The sequence below is a fragment of the Salmo salar genome, chromosome 02 (genome assembly GCF_965601325.2).
Source record: "Salmo salar chromosome 02, fSalSal1, whole genome shotgun sequence".
Lineage (NCBI taxonomy): Eukaryota > Metazoa > Chordata > Actinopteri > Salmoniformes > Salmonidae > Salmo > Salmo salar.
In genome coordinates this window covers 8,957,644-8,977,521 of record NC_138292.1, presented here as the reverse complement: position 1 = coordinate 8,977,521, position 19,878 = coordinate 8,957,644, and the positions used below count along the sequence as shown (strand labels likewise).

Below are 19,878 nucleotides of genomic sequence, written 5' to 3'. Positions count from 1 at the left end.
AAGGAAGGAATATGTTGTTCAACTAGCCTATTATCCCTTAGCAGACAGAAGGAATATGTTGTTCAACTAGCCTATTATCCCTTAGCAGACAGAAGGAATATGTTGTTCAACTAGCCTATTATCCCTTAGCAGACAGAAGGAATATGTTGTTCAACTAGCCTATTATCCCTTAGCAGACAGAAGGAATATGTTGTTCAACTAGCCTATTATCCCTTAGCTGACAGAAGGAAGGAATATGTTGTTCAACTAGCCTATTATCCCTTAGCTGACAGAAGGAATATGTTGTTCAACTAGCCTATTATCCCTTAGCAGACAGAAGGAAGGAATATGTTGTTCAACTAGCCGATTATCCCTTAGCTGACAGAAGGAAGGAATATGTTGTTCAACTAGCCTATTATCCCTTAGCTGACAGAAGGAATATGTTGTTCAACTAGCCTATTATCCCTTAGCAGACAGAAGGAAGGAATATGTTGTTCAACTAGCCTATTATCCCTTAGCTGACAGAAAGAATATGTTGTTCAACTAGCCTTTTATCCCTTAGCTGACAGAAGGAATATGTTGTTCAACTAGCCTATTATCCCTTAGCAGACAGAAGGAATATGTTGTTCAACTAGCCTTTTATCCCTTAGCTGACAGAAGGAATATGTTGTTCAACTAGCCTATTATCCCTTAGCAGACAGAAGGAAGGAATATGTTGTTCAACTAGCCTATTATCCTTTAGCAGACGGAAGGAATATGTTGTTCAACTAGCCTATTATCCTTTAGCAGACAGAAGGAATATGTTGTTCAACTAGCCTATTATCCCTTAGCAGACAGAAGGAAGGAATATGTTGTTCAACTAGCCTATTATCCCTTAGCAGACAGAAGGAATATGTTGTTCAACTAGCCTATTATCCCTTAGCAGACAGAAGGAATATGTTGTTCAACTAGCCTATTATCCCTTAGCAGACAGAAGGAAGGAATATGTTGTTCAACTAGCCTATTATCCCTTAGCTGACAGATGGAATATGTTGTTCAACTAGCCTATTATCCCTTAGCTGACAGAAGGAATATGTTGTTCAACTAGCCTATTATCCCTTAGCTGACAGAAGGAATATGTTGTTCAACTAGCCTATTATCCCTTAGCAGACAGAAGGAATATGTTGTTCAACTAGCCTATTATCCCTTAGCTGACAGAAGGAATATGTTGTTCAACTAGCCTATTATCCCTTAGCTGACAGAAGGAATATGTTGTTCAACTAGCCTATTATCCCTTAGCAGACAGAAGGAAGGAATATGTTGTTCAACTAGCCTATTATCCCTTAGCAGACAGAAGGAATATGTTGTTCAACTAGCCTATTATCCCTTAGCTGACAGAAGGAATATGTTGTTCAACTAGCCTATTATCCCTTAGCAGACAGATGGAATATGTTGTTCAACTAGCCTATTATCCCTTAGCAGACAGAAGGAAGGAATATGTTGTTCAACTAGCCTATTATCCCTTAGCTGACAGAAGGAATATGTTGTTCAACTAGCCTATTATCCCTTAGCTGACAGAAGGAATATGTTGTTCAACTAGCCTATTATCCCTTAGCTGACAGAAGGAATATGTTGTTCAACTAGCCTATTATCCCATAGCAGACAGAAGGAAGGAATATGTTGTTCAACTAGCCTATTATCCCTTAGCAGAGAGAAGGAAGGAATATGTTGTTCAACTAGCCTATTATCCCTTAGCAGACAGAAGGAATATGTTGTTCAACTAGCCTATTATCCCTTAGCAGACAGAAGGAATATGTTGTTCAACTAGCCTATTATCCCTTAGCTGACAGAAGGAATATGTTGTTCAACTAGCCTATTATCCCATAGCAGACAGAAGGAAGGAATATGTTGTTCAACTAGCCTATTATCCCTTAGCAGACAGAAGGAAGGAATATGTTGTTCAACTAGCCTATTATCCCTTAGCAGACAGAAGGAATATGTTGTTCAACTAGCCTATTATCCCTTAGCAGACAGAAGGAATATGTTGTTCAACTAGCCTATTATCCCTTAGCAGACAGAAGGAAGGAATATGTTGTTCAACTAGCCTATTATCCCTTAGCAGACAGAAGGAATATGTTGTTCAACTAGCCTATTATCCTTTAGCTGACAGAAGGAAGGAATATGTCGTTCAACTAGCCTATTATCCCTTAGCTGACAGAAGGAATATGTTGTTCAACTAGCCTTTTATCCCTTAGCAGACAAAAGGAATATGTTGTTCAACTAGCCTATTATCCCTTAGCTGAAAAAAGGAATATGTTGTTCAACTAGCCTATTATCCATTAGCAGACAGATGGAATATGTTGTTCAACTAGCCTATTATCCCTTAGCTGACAGAAGGAATATGTTGTTCAACTAGCCTATTATCCCTTAGCAGACAGATGGAATATGTTGTTCAACTAGCCTATTATCCCTTAGCTGACAGAAGGAAGGAATATGTTGTTCAACGGGCCTATTATCCCTTAGCAGACAGAAGGAATATTTTGTTCAACTAGCCTATTATCCCTTAGCAGACAGAAGGAATATGTTGTTCAACTAGCCTATTATCCCTTAGCAGACAGAAGGAATATGTTGTTCAACTAGCCTATTATCCCTTAGCTGACAGAAGGAAGGAATATGTTGTTCAACTAGCCTATTATCCCTTAGCTGACAGAAGGAATATGTTGTTCAACTAGCCTATTATCCCTTAGCAGACAGAAGGAAGGAATATGTTGTTCAACTAGCCTATTATCCCTTAGCTGACAGAAGGAATATGTTGTTCAACTAGCCTATTATCCCTTAGCTGACAGAAGGAATATGTTGTTCAACTAGCCTATTATCCCTTAGCAGACAGAAGGAAGGAATATGTTGTTCAACTAGCCTATTATCCCTTAGCTGACAGAAGGAATATGTTGTTCAACTAGCCTATTATCCCTTAGCAGACAGAAGGAATATGTTGTTCAACTAGCCTATTATCCCTTAGCAGACAGAAGGAATATGTTGTTCAACTAGCCTATTATCCCTTAGCAGACAGAAGGAATATGTTGTTCAACTAGCCTATTATCCCTTAGCTGACAGAAGGAAGGAATATGTTGTTCAACTAGCCTATTATCCCTTAGCTGACAGAAGGAATATGTTGTTCAACTAGCCTATTATCCCTTAGCAGACAGAAGGAAGGAATATGTTGTTCAACTAGCCTATTATCCCTTAGCTGACAGAAGGAAGGAATATGTTGTTCAACTAGCCTATTATCCCTTAGCTGACAGAAGGAATATGTTGTTCAACTAGCCTATTATCCCTTAGCAGACAGAAGGAAGGAATATGTTGTTCAACTAGCCTATTATCCCTTAGCTGACAGATGGAATATGTTGTTCAACTAGCCTATTATCCCTTAGCTGACAGAAGGAATATGTTGTTCAACTAGCCTATTATCCCTTAGCTGACAGAAGGAATATGTTTTTCAACTAGCCTATTATCCCTTAGCAGACAGAAGGAATATGTTGTTCAACTAGCCTATTATCCCTTAGCTGACAGAAGGAATATGTTGTTCAACTAGTCTATTATCCCTTAGCTGACAGAAGGAATATGTTGTTCAACTAGCCTATTATCCCTTAGCAGACAGAAGGAATATGTTGTTCAACTAGCCTATTATCCCTTAGCAGACAGATGGAATATGTTGTTCAACTAGCCTATTATCCCTTAGCAGACAGAAGGAAGGAATATGTTGTTCAACTAGCCTATTATCCCTTAGCAGACAGATGGAATATGTTGTTCAACTAGCCTATTATCCCTTAGCAGACAGAAGGAAGGAATATGTTGTTCAACTAGCCTATTATCCCTTAGCTGACAGAAGGAATATGTTGTTCAACTAGCCTATTATCCCTTAGCTGACAGAAGGAATATGTTGTTCAACTAGCCTATTATCCCTTAGCTGACAGAAGGAATATGTTGTTCAACTAGCCTATTATCCCATAGCAGACAGAAGGAAGGAATATGTTGTTCAACTAGCCTATTATCCCTTAGCAGACAGAAGGAAGGAATATGTTGTTCAACTAGCCTATTATCCCTTAGCTGACAGAAAGAATATGTTGTTCAACTAGCCTATTATCCCTTAGCAGACAGAAGGAAGGAATATGTTGTTCAACTAGCCTATTATCCCTTAGCAGACAGAAGGAAGGAATATGTTGTTCAACTAGCCTATTATCCCTTAGCAGACAGATGGAATATGTTGTTCAACTAGCCTATTATCCCTTAGCAGACAGAAGGAAGGAATATGTTGTTCAACTAGCCTATTATCCCTTAGCTGACAGAAGGAATATGTTGTTCAACTAGCCTATTATCCCTTAGCTGACAGAAGGAATATGTTGTTCAACTAGCCTATTATCCCTTAGCTGACAGAAGGAATATGTTGTTCAACTAGCCTATTATCCCATAGCAGACAGAAGGAAGGAATATGTTGTTCAACTAGCCTATTATCCCTTAGCAGACAGAAGGAAGGAATATGTTGTTCAACTAGCCTATTATCCCTTAGCAGACAGAAGGAATATGTTGTTCAACTAGCCTATTATCCCTTAGCAGACAGAAGGAATATGTTGTTCAACTAGCCTATTATCCCTTAGCTGACAGAAGGAATATGTTGTTCAACTAGCCTATTATCCCTTAGCAGACAGAAGGAAGGAATATGTTGTTCAACTAGCCTATTATCCCTTAGCAGACAGAAGGAATATGTTGTTCAACTAGCCTATTATCCCTTAGCAGACAGAAGGAATATGTTGTTCAACTAGCCTATTATCCCTTAGCAGACAGAAGGAAGGAATATGTTGTTCAACTAGCCTATTATCCCTTAGCAGACAGAAGGAATATGTTGTTCAACTAGCCTATTATCCTTTAGCTGACAGAAGGAAGGAATATGTCGTTCAACTAGCCTATTATCCCTTAGCTGACAGAAGGAATATGTTGTTCAACTAGCCTTTTATCCCTTAGCAGACAAAAGGAATATGTTGTTCAACTAGCCTATTATCCCTTAGCTGAAAAAAGGAATATGTTGTTCAACTAGCCTATTATCCATTAGCAGACAGATGGAATATGTTGTTCAACTAGCCTATTATCCCTTAGCTGACAGAAGGAATATGTTGTTCAACTAGCCTATTATCCCTTAGCAGACAGATGGAATATGTTGTTCAACTAGCCTATTATCCCTTAGCTGACAGAAGGAAGGAATATGTTGTTCAACGGGCCTATTATCCCTTAGCAGACAGAAGGAATATGTTGTTCAACTAGCCTATTATCCCTTAGCAGACAGAAGGAATATGTTGTTCAACTAGCCTATTATCCCTTAGCAGACAGAAGGAATATGTTGTTCAACTAGCCTATTATCCCTTAGCTGACAGAAGGAAGGAATATGTTGTTCAACTAGCCTATTATCCCTTAGCTGACAGAAGGAATATGTTGTTCAACTAGCCTATTATCCCTTAGCAGACAGAAGGAAGGAATATGTTGTTCAACTAGCCTATTATCCCTTAGCTGACAGAAGGAATATGTTGTTCAACTAGCCTATTATCCCTTAGCTGACAGAAGGAATATGTTGTTCAACTAGCCTATTATCCCTTAGCAGACAGAAGGAAGGAATATGTTGTTCAACTAGCCTATTATCCCTTAGCTGACAGAAGGAATATGTTGTTCAACTAGCCTATTATCCCTTAGCAGACAGAAGGAATATGTTGTTCAACTAGCCTATTATCCCTTAGCAGACAGAAGGAATATGTTGTTCAACTAGCCTATTATCCCTTAGCAGACAGAAAGAAGGAATATGTTGTTCAACTAGCCTATTATCCCTTAGCAGACAGAAGGAATATGTTGTTCAACTAGCCTATTATCCCTTAGCAGACAGAAGGAATATGTTGTTCAACTAGCCTATTATCCCTTAGCAGACAGAAGGAATATGTTGTTCAACTAGCCTATTATCCCTTAGCTGACAGAAGGAAGGAATATGTTGTTCAACTAGCCTATTATCCCTTAGCTGACAGAAGGAATATGTTGTTCAACTAGCCTATTATCCCTTAGCAGACAGAAGGAAGGAATATGTTGTTCAACTAGCCTATTATCCCTTAGCTGACAGAAGGAAGGAATATGTTGTTCAACTAGCCTATTATCCCTTAGCTGACAGAAGGAATATGTTGTTCAACTAGCCTATTATCCCTTAGCAGACAGAAGGAAGGAATATGTTGTTCAACTAGCCTATTATCCCTTAGCTGACAGATGGAATATGTTGTTCAACTAGCCTATTATCCCTTAGCTGACAGAAGGAATATGTTGTTCAACTAGCCTATTATCCCTTAGCTGACAGAAGGAATATGTTTTTCAACTAGCCTATTATCCCTTAGCAGACAGAAGGAATATGTTGTTCAACTAGCCTATTATCCCTTAGCTGACAGAAGGAATATGTTGTTCAACTAGTCTATTATCCCTTAGCTGACAGAAGGAATATGTTGTTCAACTAGCCTATTATCCCTTAGCAGACAGAAGGAATATGTTGTTCAACTAGCCTATTATCCCTTAGCAGACAGATGGAATATGTTGTTCAACTAGCCTATTATCCCTTAGCAGACAGAAGGAAGGAATATGTTGTTCAACTAGCCTATTATCCCTTAGCAGACAGATGGAATATGTTGTTCAACTAGCCTATTATCCCTTAGCAGACAGAAGGAAGGAATATGTTGTTCAACTAGCCTATTATCCCTTAGCTGACAGAAGGAATATGTTGTTCAACTAGCCTATTATCCCTTAGCTGACAGAAGGAATATGTTGTTCAACTAGCCTATTATCCCTTAGCTGACAGAAGGAATATGTTGTTCAACTAGCCTATTATCCCATAGCAGACAGAAGGAAGGAATATGTTGTTCAACTAGCCTATTATCCCTTAGCAGACAGAAGGAAGGAATATGTTGTTCAACTAGCCTATTATCCCTTAGCTGACAGAAAGAATATGTTGTTCAACTAGCCTATTATCCCTTAGCAGACAGAAGGAAGGAATATGTTGTTCAACTAGCCTATTATCCCTTAGCAGACAGAAGGAAGGAATATGTTGTTCAACTAGCCTATTATCCCTTAGCAGACAGAAGGAATATGTTGTTCAACTAGCCTATTATCCCTTAGCAGACAGAAGGAAGGAAAATGTTGTTCAACTAGCCTATTATCCCTTAGCAGACAGAAGGAATATGTTGTTCAACTAGCCTATTATCCTTTAGCTGACAGAAGGAAGGAATATGTTGTTCAACTAGCCTATTATCCCTTAGCTGACAGAAGGAATATGTTGTTCAACTAGCCTTTTATCCCTTAGCAGACAAAAGGAATATGTTGTTCAACTAGCCTATTATCCCTTAGCTGAAAAAAGGAATATGTTGTTCAACTAGCCTATTATCCATTAGCAGACAGATGGAATATGTTGTTCAACTAGCCTATTATCCCTTAGCAGACAGAAGGAATATGTTGTTCAACTAGCCTATTATCCCTTAGCAGACAGAAGGAAGGAATATGTTGTTCAACTAGCCTATTATCCCTTAGCAGACAGAAGGAATATGTTGTTCAACTAGCCTATTATCCCTTAGCAGACAGAAGGAAGGAATATGTTGTTCAACTAGCCTATTATCCCTTAGCAGACAGAAGGAATATGTTGTTCAACTAGCCTATTATCCTTTAGCTGACAGAAGGAAGGAATATGTCGTTCAACTAGCCTATTATCCCTTAGCTGACAGAAGGAATATGTTGTTCAACTAGCCTTTTATCCCTTAACAGACAAAAGGAATATGTTGTTCAACTAGCCTATTATCCCTTAGCTGAAAAAAGGAATATGTTGTTCAACTAGCCTATTATCCATTAGCAGACAGATGGAATATGTTGTTCAACTAGCCTATTATCCCTTAGCTGACAGAAGGAATATGTTGTTCAACTAGCCTATTATCCCTTAGCAGACAGATGGAATATGTTGTTCAACTAGCCTATTATCCCTTAGCTGACAGAAGGAAGGAATATGTTGTTCAACTAGCCTATTATCCCTTAGCAGACAGAAGGAATATGTTGTTCAACTAGCCTATTATCCCTTAGCAGACAGAAGGAATATGTTGTTCAACTAGCCTATTATCCCTTAGCAGACAGAAGGAATATGTTGTTCAACTAGCCTATTATCCCTTAGCTGACAGAAGGAAGGAATATGTTGTTCAACTAGCCTATTATCCCTTAGCTGACAGAAGGAATATGTTGTTCAACTAGCCTATTATCCCTTAGCAGACAGAAGGAAGGAATATGTTGTTCAACTAGCCTATTATCCCTTAGCTGACAGAAGGAAGGAATATGTTGTTCAACTAGCCTATTATCCCTTAGCTGACAGAAGGAATATGTTGTTCAACTAGCCTATTATCCCTTAGCAGACAGAAGGAAGGAATATGTTGTTCAACTAGCCTATTATCCATTAGCTGACAGATGGAATATGTTGTTCAACTAGCCTATTATCCCTTAGCTGACAGAAGGAATATGTTGTTCAACTAGCCTATTATCCCTTAGCAGACAGATGGAATATGTTGTTCAACTAGCCTATTATCCCTTAGCTGACAGAAGGAAGGAATATGTTGTTCAACTAGCCTATTATCCCTTAGCTGAAAGAAGGAATATGTTGTTCAACTAGCCTATTATCCATTAGCAGACAGATGGAATATGTTGTTCAACTAGCCTATTATCCCTTAGCTGAAAGAAGGAATATGTTGTTCAACTAGCCTATTATCCCTTAGCAGACAGAAGGAATATGTTGTTCAACTAGCCTATTATCCCTTAGCTGACAGAAGGAATATGTTGTTCAACTAGCCTATTATCCCTTAGCTGACAGAAGGAATATGTTGTTCAACTAGCCTATTATCCCTTAGCTGACAGAAGGAATATGTTGTTCAACTAGCCTATTATCCCATAGCAGACAGAAGGAAGGAATATGTTGTTCAACTAGCCTATTATCCCTTAGCAGACAGAAGGAAGGAATATGTTGTTCAACTAGCCTATTATCCCTTAGCTGACAGAAAGAATATGTTGTTCAACTAGCCTATTATCCCTTAGCAGACAGAAGGAAGGAATATGTTGTTCAACTAGCCTATTATCCCTTAGCAGACAGAAGGAATATGTTGTTCAACTAGCCTATTATCCCTTAGCAGACAGAAGGAAGGAATATGTTGTTCAACTAGCCTATTATCCCTTAGCAGACAGAAGGAATATGTTGTTCAACTAGCCTATTATCCCTTAGCAGACAGAAGGAAGGAATATGTTGTTCAACTAGCCTATTATCCCTTAGCAGACAGAAGGAATATGTTGTTCAACTAGCCTATTATCCTTTAGCTGACAGAAGGAAGGAATATGTTGTTCAACTAGCCTATTATCCCTTAGCTGACAGAAGGAATATGTTGTTCAACTAGCCTTTTATCCCTTAGCAGACAAAAGGAATATGTTGTTCAACTAGCCTATTATCCCTTAGCTGAAAAAAGGAATATGTTGTTCAACTAGCCTATTATCCATTAGCAGACAGATGGAATATGTTGTTCAACTAGCCTATTATCCCTTAGCTGACAGAAGGAATATGTTGTTCAACTAGCCTATTATCAGTTAGCAGACAGATGGAATATGTTGTTCAACTAGCCTATTATCCCTTAGCTGACAGAAGGAAGGAATATGTTGTTCAACTAGCCTATTATCCCTTAGCAGACAGAAGGAAGGAATATGTTGTTCAACTAGCCTATTATCCCTTAGCAGACAGAAGGAATATGTTGTTCAACTAGCCTATTATCCTTTAGCTGACAGAAGGAAGGAATATGTTGTTCAACTAGCCTATTATCCCTTAGCTGACAGAAGGAATATGTTGTTCAACTAGCCTTTTATCCCTTAGCAGACAAAAGGAATATGTTGTTCAACTAGCCTATTATCCCTTAGCTGAAAAAAGGAATATGTTGTTCAACTAGCCTATTATCCATTAGCAGACAGATGGAATATGTTGTTCAACTAGCCTATTATCCCTTAGCTGACAGAAGGAATATGTTGTTCAACTAGCCTATTATCCCTTAGCAGACAGATGGAATATGTTGTTCAACTAGCCTATTATCCCTTAGCTGACAGAAGGAAGGAATATGTTGTTCAACTAGCCTATTATCCCTTAGCAGACAGAAGGAATATGTTGTTCAACTAGCCTATTATCCCTTAGCAGACAGAAGGAATATGTTGTTCAACTAGCCTATTATCCCTTAGCTGACAGAAGGAATATGTTGTTCAACTAGCCTATTATCCCTTAGCAGACAGAAGGAAGGAATATGTTGTTCAACTAGCCTATTATCCCTTAGCTGACAGAAGGAAGGAATATGTTGTTCATCTAGCCTATTATCCCTTAGCAGACAGATGGAATATGTTGTTCAACTAGCCTATTATCCCTTAGCTGACAGAAGGAATATGTTGTTCAACTAGCCTTTTATCCCTTAGCTGACAGAAGAAATATGTAGTTCAACTAGCCTTTTATCCCTTAGCAGACAGAAGGAATATGTTGTTCAACTAGCCTATTATCCCTTAGCAGACAGAAGGAATATGTTGTTCAACTAGCCTATTATCCCTTAGCAGACAGAAGCAATATGTTGTTCAACTAGCCTATTATCCCTTAGCTGACAGAAGGAATATGTTGTTCAACTAGCCTATTATCCCTTAGCTGACAGAAGGAAGGAATATGTTGTTCAACTAGCCTATTATCCCTTAGCAGACAGAAGGAAGGAATATGTTGTTCAACTAGCCTATTATCCCTTAGCTGACAGAAGGAATATGTTGTTCAACTAGCCTATTATCCCTTAGCAGACAGAAGGAAGGAATATGTTGTTCAACTAGCCTATTATCCCTTAGCAGACAGAAGGAAGGAATATGTTGTTCAACTAGCCTATTATCCTTTAGCTGACAGAAGGAAGGAATATGTTGTTCAACTAGCCTATTATCCCTTAGCAGACAGAAGGAAGGAATATGTTGTTCAACTAGCCTATTATCCCTTAGCTGACAGAAGGAATATGTTGTTCAACTAGCCTATTATCCCTTAGCAGACAGAAGGAATATGTTGTTCAACTAGCCTATTATCCCTTAGCTGACAGAAGGAAGGAATATGTTGTTCAACTAGCCTATTATCCCTTAGCAGACAGAAGGAATATGTTGTTCAACTAGCCTATTATCCCTTAGCAGACAGATGGAAGGAATATGTTGTTCAACTAGCCTATTATCCCTTAGCAGACAGAAGGAAGGAATATGTTGTTCAACTAGCCTATTATCCCTTAGCTGACAGAAGGAATATGTTGTTCAACTAGCCTATTATCCCTTAGCAGACAGAAGGAAGGAATATGTTGTTCAACTAGCCTATTATCCATTAGCTGACAGATGGAATATGTTGTTCAACTAGCCTATTATCCCTTAGCTGACAGAAGGAATATGTTGTTCAACTAGCCTATTATCCCTTAGCAGACAGATGGAATATGTTGTTCAACTAGCCTATTATCCCTTAGCTGACAGAAGGAAGGAATATGTTGTTCAACTAGCCTATTATCCCTTAGCTGAAAGAAGGAATATGTTGTTCAACTAGCCTATTATCCATTAGCAGACAGATGGAATATGTTGTTCAACTAGCCTATTATCCCTTAGCTGAAAGAAGGAATATGTTGTTCAACTAGCCTATTATCCCTTAGCAGACAGAAGGAATATGTTGTTCAACTAGCCTATTATCCCTTAGCTGACAGAAGGAATATGTTGTTCAACTAGCCTATTATCCCTTAGCAGACAGATGGAATATGTTGTTCAACTAGCCTATTATCCCTTAGCTGACAGAAGGAAGGAATATGTTGTTCAACTAGCCTATTATCCCTTAGCATACAGAAGGAATATGTTGTTCAACTAGCCTATTATCCCTTAGCTGAAAGAAGGAATATGTTGTTCAACTAGCCTATTATCCATTAGCAGACAGATGGAATATGTTGTTCAACTAGCCTATTATCCCTTAGTTGACAGAAGGAATATGTTGTTCAACTAGCCTATTATCCCTTAGCAGACAGATGGAATATGTTGTTCAACTAGCCTATTATCCCTTAGCTGACAGAAGGAAGGAATGTGTTGTTCAACTAGCCTATTATCCCTTAGATGAAAGAAGGAATATGTTGTTCAACTAGCCTATTATCCATTAGCAGACAGATGGAATATGTTGTTCAACTAGCCTATTATCCCTTAGCAGACAGAAGGAATATGTTTTTCAACTAGCCTATTATCCCTTAGCAGACAGAAGGAATATGTTGTTCAACTAGCCTATTATCCCTTAGCAGACAGAAGGAATATGTTGTTCAACTAGCCTATTATCCCTTAGCAGACAGAAGGAATATGTTGTTCAACTAGCCTATTATCCCTTAGCAGACAGAAGGAATATGTTTTTCAACTAGCCTATTATCCCTTAGCAGACAGAAGGAAGGAATATGTTGTTCAACTAGCCTATTATCCCTTAGCAGACAGAAGGAATATGTTGTTCAACTGTCCTATTATCCCTTAGCAGACAGAAGGAATATGTTGTTCAACTAGCCTATTATCCCTTAGCAGACAGAAGGAATATGTTGTTCAACTAGCCTATTATCCCTTAGCAGACAGATGGAATATGTTGTTCAACTAGCCTATTATCCCTTAGCTGACAGAAGGAAGGAATATTTTGTTCAACTAGCCTATTATCCATTAGCAGACAGATGGAATATGTTGTTCAACTAGCCTATTATCCCTTAGCAGACAGAAGGAATACGTTTTTCAACTAGCCTATTATCCCTTAGCAGACAGAAGGAAGGAATATGTTGTTCAACTAGCCTATTATCCCTTAGCAGACAGAAGGAATATGTTGTTCAACTAGCCTATTATCCCTTAGCAGACAGAAGGAATATGTTGTTCAACTAGCCTATTATCCCTTAGCTGACAGAAGGAATATGTTGTTCAACTAGCCTATATCCCTTAGCAGACAGATGGAATATGTTGTTCAACTAGCCTATTATCCCTTAGCTGACAGAAGGAAGGAATATGTTGTTCAACTAGCCTATTATCCCTTAGCAGACAGAAGGAATATGTTGTTCAACTAGCCTATTATCCCTTAGCTGAAAGAAGGAATATGTTGTTCAACTAGCCTATTATCCATTAGCAGACAGATGGAATATGTTGTTCAACTAGCCTATTATCCCTTAGCTGACAGAAGGAATATGTTTTTCAACTAGCCTATTATCCCTTAGCAGACAGAAGGAAGGAATATGTTGTTCAACTAGTCTATTATCCCTTAGCAGACAGAAGGAATATGTTGTTCAACTAGCCTATTATCCCTTAGCAGACAGAAGGAATATGTTGTTCAACTAGCCTATTATCCCTTAGCAGACAGAAGGAATATGTTTTTCAACTAGCCTATTATCCCTTAGCAGACAGAAGGAAGGAATATGTTGTTCAACTAGCCTATTATCCCTTAGCAGACAGAAGGAATATGTTGTTCAACTAGCCTATTATCCCTTAGCAGACAGAAGGAATATGTTGTTCAACTAGCCTATTATCCCTTAGCTGACAGAAGGAAGGAATATGTTGTTCAACTAGCCTATTATCCCTTAGCATACAGAAGGAATATGTTGTTCAACTAGCCTATTATCCCTTAGCTGAAAGAAGGAATATGTTGTTCAACTAGCCTATTATCCATTAGCAGACAGATGGAATATGTTGTTCAACTAGCCTATTATCCCTTAGTTGACAGAAGGAATATGTTGTTCAACTAGCCTATTATCCCTTAGCAGACAGATGGAATATGTTGTTCAACTAGCCTATTATCCCTTAGCTGACAGAAGGAAGGAATGTGTTGTTCAACTAGCCTATTATCCCTTAGATGAAAGAAGGAATATGTTGTTCAACTAGCCTATTATCCATTAGCAGACAGATGGAATATGTTGTTCAACTAGCCTATTATCCCTTAGCAGACAGAAGGAATATGTTTTTCAACTAGCCTATTATCCCTTAGCAGACAGAAGGAATATGTTGTTCAACTAGCCTATTATCCCTTAGCAGACAGAAGGAATATGTTGTTCAACTAGCCTATTATCCCTTAGCAGACAGAAGGAATATGTTGTTCAACTAGCCTATTATCCCTTAGCAGACAGAAGGAATATGTTTTTCAACTAGCCTATTATCCCTTAGCAGACAGAAGGAAGGAATATGTTGTTCAACTAGCCTATTATCCCTTAGCAGACAGAAGGAATATGTTGTTCAACTGTCCTATTATCCCTTAGCAGACAGAAGGAATATGTTGTTCAACTAGCCTATTATCCCTTAGCAGACAGAAGGAATATGTTGTTCAACTAGCCTATTATCCCTTAGCAGACAGATGGAATATGTTGTTCAACTAGCCTATTATCCCTTAGCTGACAGAAGGAAGGAATATTTTGTTCAACTAGCCTATTATCCATTAGCAGACAGATGGAATATGTTGTTCAACTAGCCTATTATCCCTTAGCAGACAGAAGGAATACGTTTTTCAACTAGCCTATTATCCCTTAGCAGACAGAAGGAAGGAATATGTTGTTCAACTAGCCTATTATCCCTTAGCAGACAGAAGGAATATGTTGTTCAACTAGCCTATTATCCCTTAGCAGACAGAAGGAATATGTTGTTCAACTAGCCTATTATCCCTTAGCTGACAGAAGGAATATGTTGTTCAACTAGCCTATATCCCTTAGCAGACAGATGGAATATGTTGTTCAACTAGCCTATTATCCCTTAGCTGACAGAAGGAAGGAATATGTTGTTCAACTAGCCTATTATCCCTTAGCAGACAGAAGGAATATGTTGTTCAACTAGCCTATTATCCCTTAGCTGAAAGAAGGAATATGTTGTTCAACTAGCCTATTATCCATTAGCAGACAGATGGAATATGTTGTTCAACTAGCCTATTATCCCTTAGCTGACAGAAGGAATATGTTTTTCAACTAGCCTATTATCCCTTAGCAGACAGAAGGAAGGAATATGTTGTTCAACTAGTCTATTATCCCTTAGCAGACAGAAGGAATATGTTGTTCAACTAGCCTATTATCCCTTAGCAGACAGAAGGAATATGTTGTTCAACTAGCCTATTATCCCTTAGCAGACAGAAGGAATATGTTTTTCAACTAGCCTATTATCCCTTAGCAGACAGAAGGAAGGAATATGTTGTTCAACTAGCCTATTATCCCTTAGCAGACAGAAGGAATATGTTGTTCAACTAGCCTATTATCCCTTAGCAGACAGAAGGAATATGTTGTTCAACTAGCCTATTATCCCTTAGCAGACAGAAGGAATATGTTGTTCAACTAGCCTATTATCCTTTAGCTGACAGAAGGAAGGAATATGTTGTTCAACTAGCCTATTATCCCTTAGCAGACAGAAGGAAGGAATATGTTGTTCAACTAGCCTATTATCCCTTAGCAGACAGAAGGAATATGTTGTTCAACTAGCCTATTATCCCTTAGCTGACAGAAGGAATATGTTGTTCAACTAGCCTATTATCCCTTAGCAGACAGAAGGAAGGAATATGTTGTTCAACTAGCCTATTATCCCTTAGCTGACAGAAGGAATATGTTGTTCAACTAGCCTATTATCCCTTAGCAGACAGAAGGAATATGTTGTTCAACTAGCCTATTATCCCTTAGCTGACAGAAGGAAGGAATATGTTGTTCAACTAGCCTATTATCCCTTAGCAGACAGAAGGAATATGTTGTTCAACTAGCCTATTATCCCTTAGCAGACAGATGGAAGGAATATGTTGTTCAACTAGCCTATTATCCCTTAGCAGACAGAAGGAAGGAATATGTTGTTCAACTAGCCTATTATCCCTTAGCTGACAGAAGGAATATGTTGTTCAACTAGCCTATTATCCCTTAGCAGACAGAAGGAAGGAATATGTTGTTCAACTAGCCTATTATCCATTAGCTGACAGATGGAATATGTTGTTCAACTAGCCTATTATCCCTTAGCTGACAGAAGGAATATGTTGTTCAACTAGCCTATTATCCCTTAGCAGACAGATGGAATATGTTGTTCAACTAGCCTATTATCCCTTAGCTGACAGAAGGAAGGAATATGTTGTTCAACTAGCCTATTATCCCTTAGCTGAAAGAAGGAATATGTTGTTCAACTAGCCTATTATCCATTAGCAGACAGATGGAATATGTTGTTCAACTAGCCTATTATCCCTTAGCTGAAAGAAGGAATATGTTGTTCAACTAGCCTATTATCCCTTAGCAGACAGAAGGAATATGTTGTTCAACTAGCATATTATCCCTTAGCTGACAGAAGGAAGGAATATGTTGTTCAACTAGCCTATTATCCCTTAGCATACAGAAGGAATATGTTGTTCAACTAGCCTATTATCCCTTAGCTGAAAGAAGGAATATGTTGTTCAACTAGCCTATTATCCATTAGCAGACAGATGGAATATGTTGTTCAACTAGCCTATTATCCCTTAGTTGACAGAAGGAATATGTTGTTCAACTAGCCTATTATCCCTTAGCAGACAGATGGAATATGTTGTTCAACTAGCCTATTATCCCTTAGCTGACAGAAGGAAGGAATGTGTTGTTCAACTAGCCTATTATCCCTTAGCTGAAAGAAGGAATATGTTGTTCAACTAGCCTATTATCCATTAGCAGACAGATGGAATATGTTGTTCAACTAGCCTATTATCCCTTAGCAGACAGAAGGAATATGTTTTTCAACTAGCCTATTATCCCTTAGCAGACAGAAGGAAGGAATATGTTGTTCAACTAGCCTATTATCCCTTAGCTGAAAGAAGGAATATGTTGTTCAACTAGCCTATTATCCATTAGCAGACAGATGGAATATGTTGTTCAACTAGCCTATTATCCCTTAGTTGACAGAAGGAATATGTTGTTCAACTAGCCTATTATCCCTTAGCAGACAGATGGAATATGTTGTTCAACTAGCCTATTATCCCTTAGCTGACAGAAGGAAGGAATGTGTTGTTCAACTAGCCTATTATCCCTTAGCTGAAAGAAGGAATATGTTGTTCAACTAGCCTATTATCCATTAGCAGACAGATGGAATATGTTGTTCAACTAGCCTATTATCCCTTAGCAGACAGAAGGAATATGTTTTTCAACTAGCCTATTATCCCTTAGCAGACAGAAGGAATATGTTGTTCAACTAGCCTATTATCCCTTAGCAGACAGAAGGAATATGTTGTTCAACTAGCCTATTATCCCTTAGCAGACAGAAGGAATATGTTTTTCAACTAGCCTATTATCCCTTAGCAGACAGAAGGAAGGAATATGTTGTTCAACTAGCCTATTATCCCTTAGCAGACAGAAGGAATATGTTGTTCAACTGTCCTATTATCCCTTAGCAGACAGAAGGAATATGTTGTTCAACTAGCCTATTATCCCTTAGCAGACAGAAGGAATATGTTGTTCAACTAGCCTATTATCCCTTAGCAGACAGATGGAATATGTTGTTCAACTAGCCTATTATCCCTTAGCTGACAGAAGGAAGGAATATGTTGTTCAACTAGCCTATTATCCATTAGCAGACAGATGGAATATGTTGTTCAACTAGCCTATTATCCCTTAGCAGACAGAAGGAATATGTTTTTCAACTAGCCTATTATCCCTTAGCAGACAGAAGGAAGGAATATGTTGTTCAACTAGCCTATTATCCCTTAGCAGACAGAAGGAATATGTTGTTCAACTAGCCTATTATCCCTTAGCTGACAGAAGGAATATGTTGTTCAACTAGCCTATATCCCTTAGCAGACAGATGGAATATGTTGTTCAACTAGCCTATTATCCCTTAGCTGACAGAAGGAAGGAATATGTTGTTCAACTAGCCTATTATCCCTTAGCAGACAGAAGGAATATGTTGTTCAACTAGCCTATTATCCCTTAGCTGAAAGAAGGAATATGTTGTTCAACTAGCCTATTATCCATTAGCAGACAGATGGAATATGTTGTTCAACTAGCCTATTATCCCTTAGCTGACAGAAGGAATATGTTTTTCAACTAGCCTATTATCCCTTAGCAGACAGAAGGAAGGAATATGTTGTTCAACTAGTCTATTATCCCTTAGCAGACAGAAGGAATATGTTGTTCAACTAGCCTATTATCCCTTAGCAGACAGAAGGAATATGTTGTTCAACTAGCCTATTATCCCTTAGCAGACAGAAGGAATATGTTTTTCAACTAGCCTATTATCCCTTAGCAGACAGAAGGAAGGAATATGTTGTTCAACTAGCCTATTATCCCTTAGCAGACAGAAGGAATATGTTGTTCAACTAGCCTATTATCCCTTAGCAGAAAGAAGGAATATGTTGTTCAACTAGCCTATTATCCCTTAGCAGACAGAAGGAATATGTTGTTCAACTAGCCTATTATCCTTTAGCTGACAGAAGGAAGGAATATGTTGTTCAACTAGCCTATTATCCCTTAGCAGACAGAAGGAAGGAATATGTTGTTCAACTAGCCTATTATCCCTTAGCAGACAGAAGGAATATGTTGTTCAACTAGCCTATTATCCCTTAGCTGACAGAAGGAATATGTTGTTCAACTAGCCTATTATCCCTTAGCAGACAGAAGGAAGGAATATGTTGTTCAACTAGCCTATTATCCCTTAGCTGACAGAAGGAATATGTTGTTCAACTAGCCTATTATCCCTTAGCAGACAGAAGGAATATGTTGTTCAACTAGCCTATTATCCCTTAGCTGACAGAAGGAAGGAATATGTTGTTCAACTAGCCTATTATCCCTTAGCAGACAGAAGGAATATGTTGTTCAACTAGCCTATTATCCCTTAGCAGACAGATGGAAGGAATATGTTGTTCAACTAGCCTATTATCCCTTAGCAGACAGAAGGAAGGAATATGTTGTTCAACTAGCCTATTATCCATTAGCTGACAGATGGAATATGTTGTTCAACTAGCCTATTATCCCTTAGCTGACAGAAGGAATATGTTGTTCAACTAGCCTATTATCCCTTAGCAGACAGATGGAATATGTTGTTCAACTAGCCTATTATCCCTTAGCTGACAGAAGGAAGGAATATGTTGTTCAACTAGCCTATTATCCCTTAGCTGAAAGAAGGAATATGTTGTTCAACTAGCCTATTATCCATTAGCAGACAGATGGAATATGTTGTTCAACTAGCCTATTATCCCTTAGCTGAAAGAAGGAATATGTTGTTCAACTAGCCTATTATCCCTTAGCAGACAGAAGGAATATGTTGTTCAACTAGCATATTATCCCTTAGCTGACAGAAGGAATATGTTGTTCAACTAGCCTATATCCCTTAGCAGACAGATGGAATATGTTGTTCAACTAGCCTATTATCCCTTAGCTGACAGAAGGAAGGAATATGTTGTTCAACTAGCCTATTATCCCTTAGCATACAGAAGGAATATGTTGTTCAACTAGCCTATTATCCCTTAGCTGAAAGAAGGAATATGTTGTTCAACTAGCCTATTATCCATTAGCAGACAGATGGAATATGTTGTTCAACTAGCCTATTATCCCTTAGTTGACAGAAGGAATATGTTGTTCAACTAGCCTATTATCCCTTAGCAGACAGATGGAATATGTTGTTCAACTAGCCTATTATCCCTTAGCAGACAGAAGGAATATGTTTTTCAACTAGCCTATTATCCCTTAGCTGACAGAAGGAAGGAATGTGTTGTTCAACTAGCCTATTATCCCTTAGCTGAAAGAAGGAATATGTTGTTCAACTAGCCTATTATCCATTAGCAGACAGATGGAATATGTTGTTCAACTAGCCTATTATCCCTTAGCAGACAGAAGGAATATG

General features: G+C 38.4%; 1 protein-coding gene across 1 annotated transcript in view; it reads right to left on the bottom strand.

Annotated features, from left to right (window-relative positions):
* The window catches only part of LOC106598616 (uncharacterized), a 65,053-nt gene that overhangs the window by 37,376 nt on the left and 7,799 nt on the right, over positions 1–19,878 (bottom strand). The gene's annotated exons all lie outside the window — the stretch shown is intronic.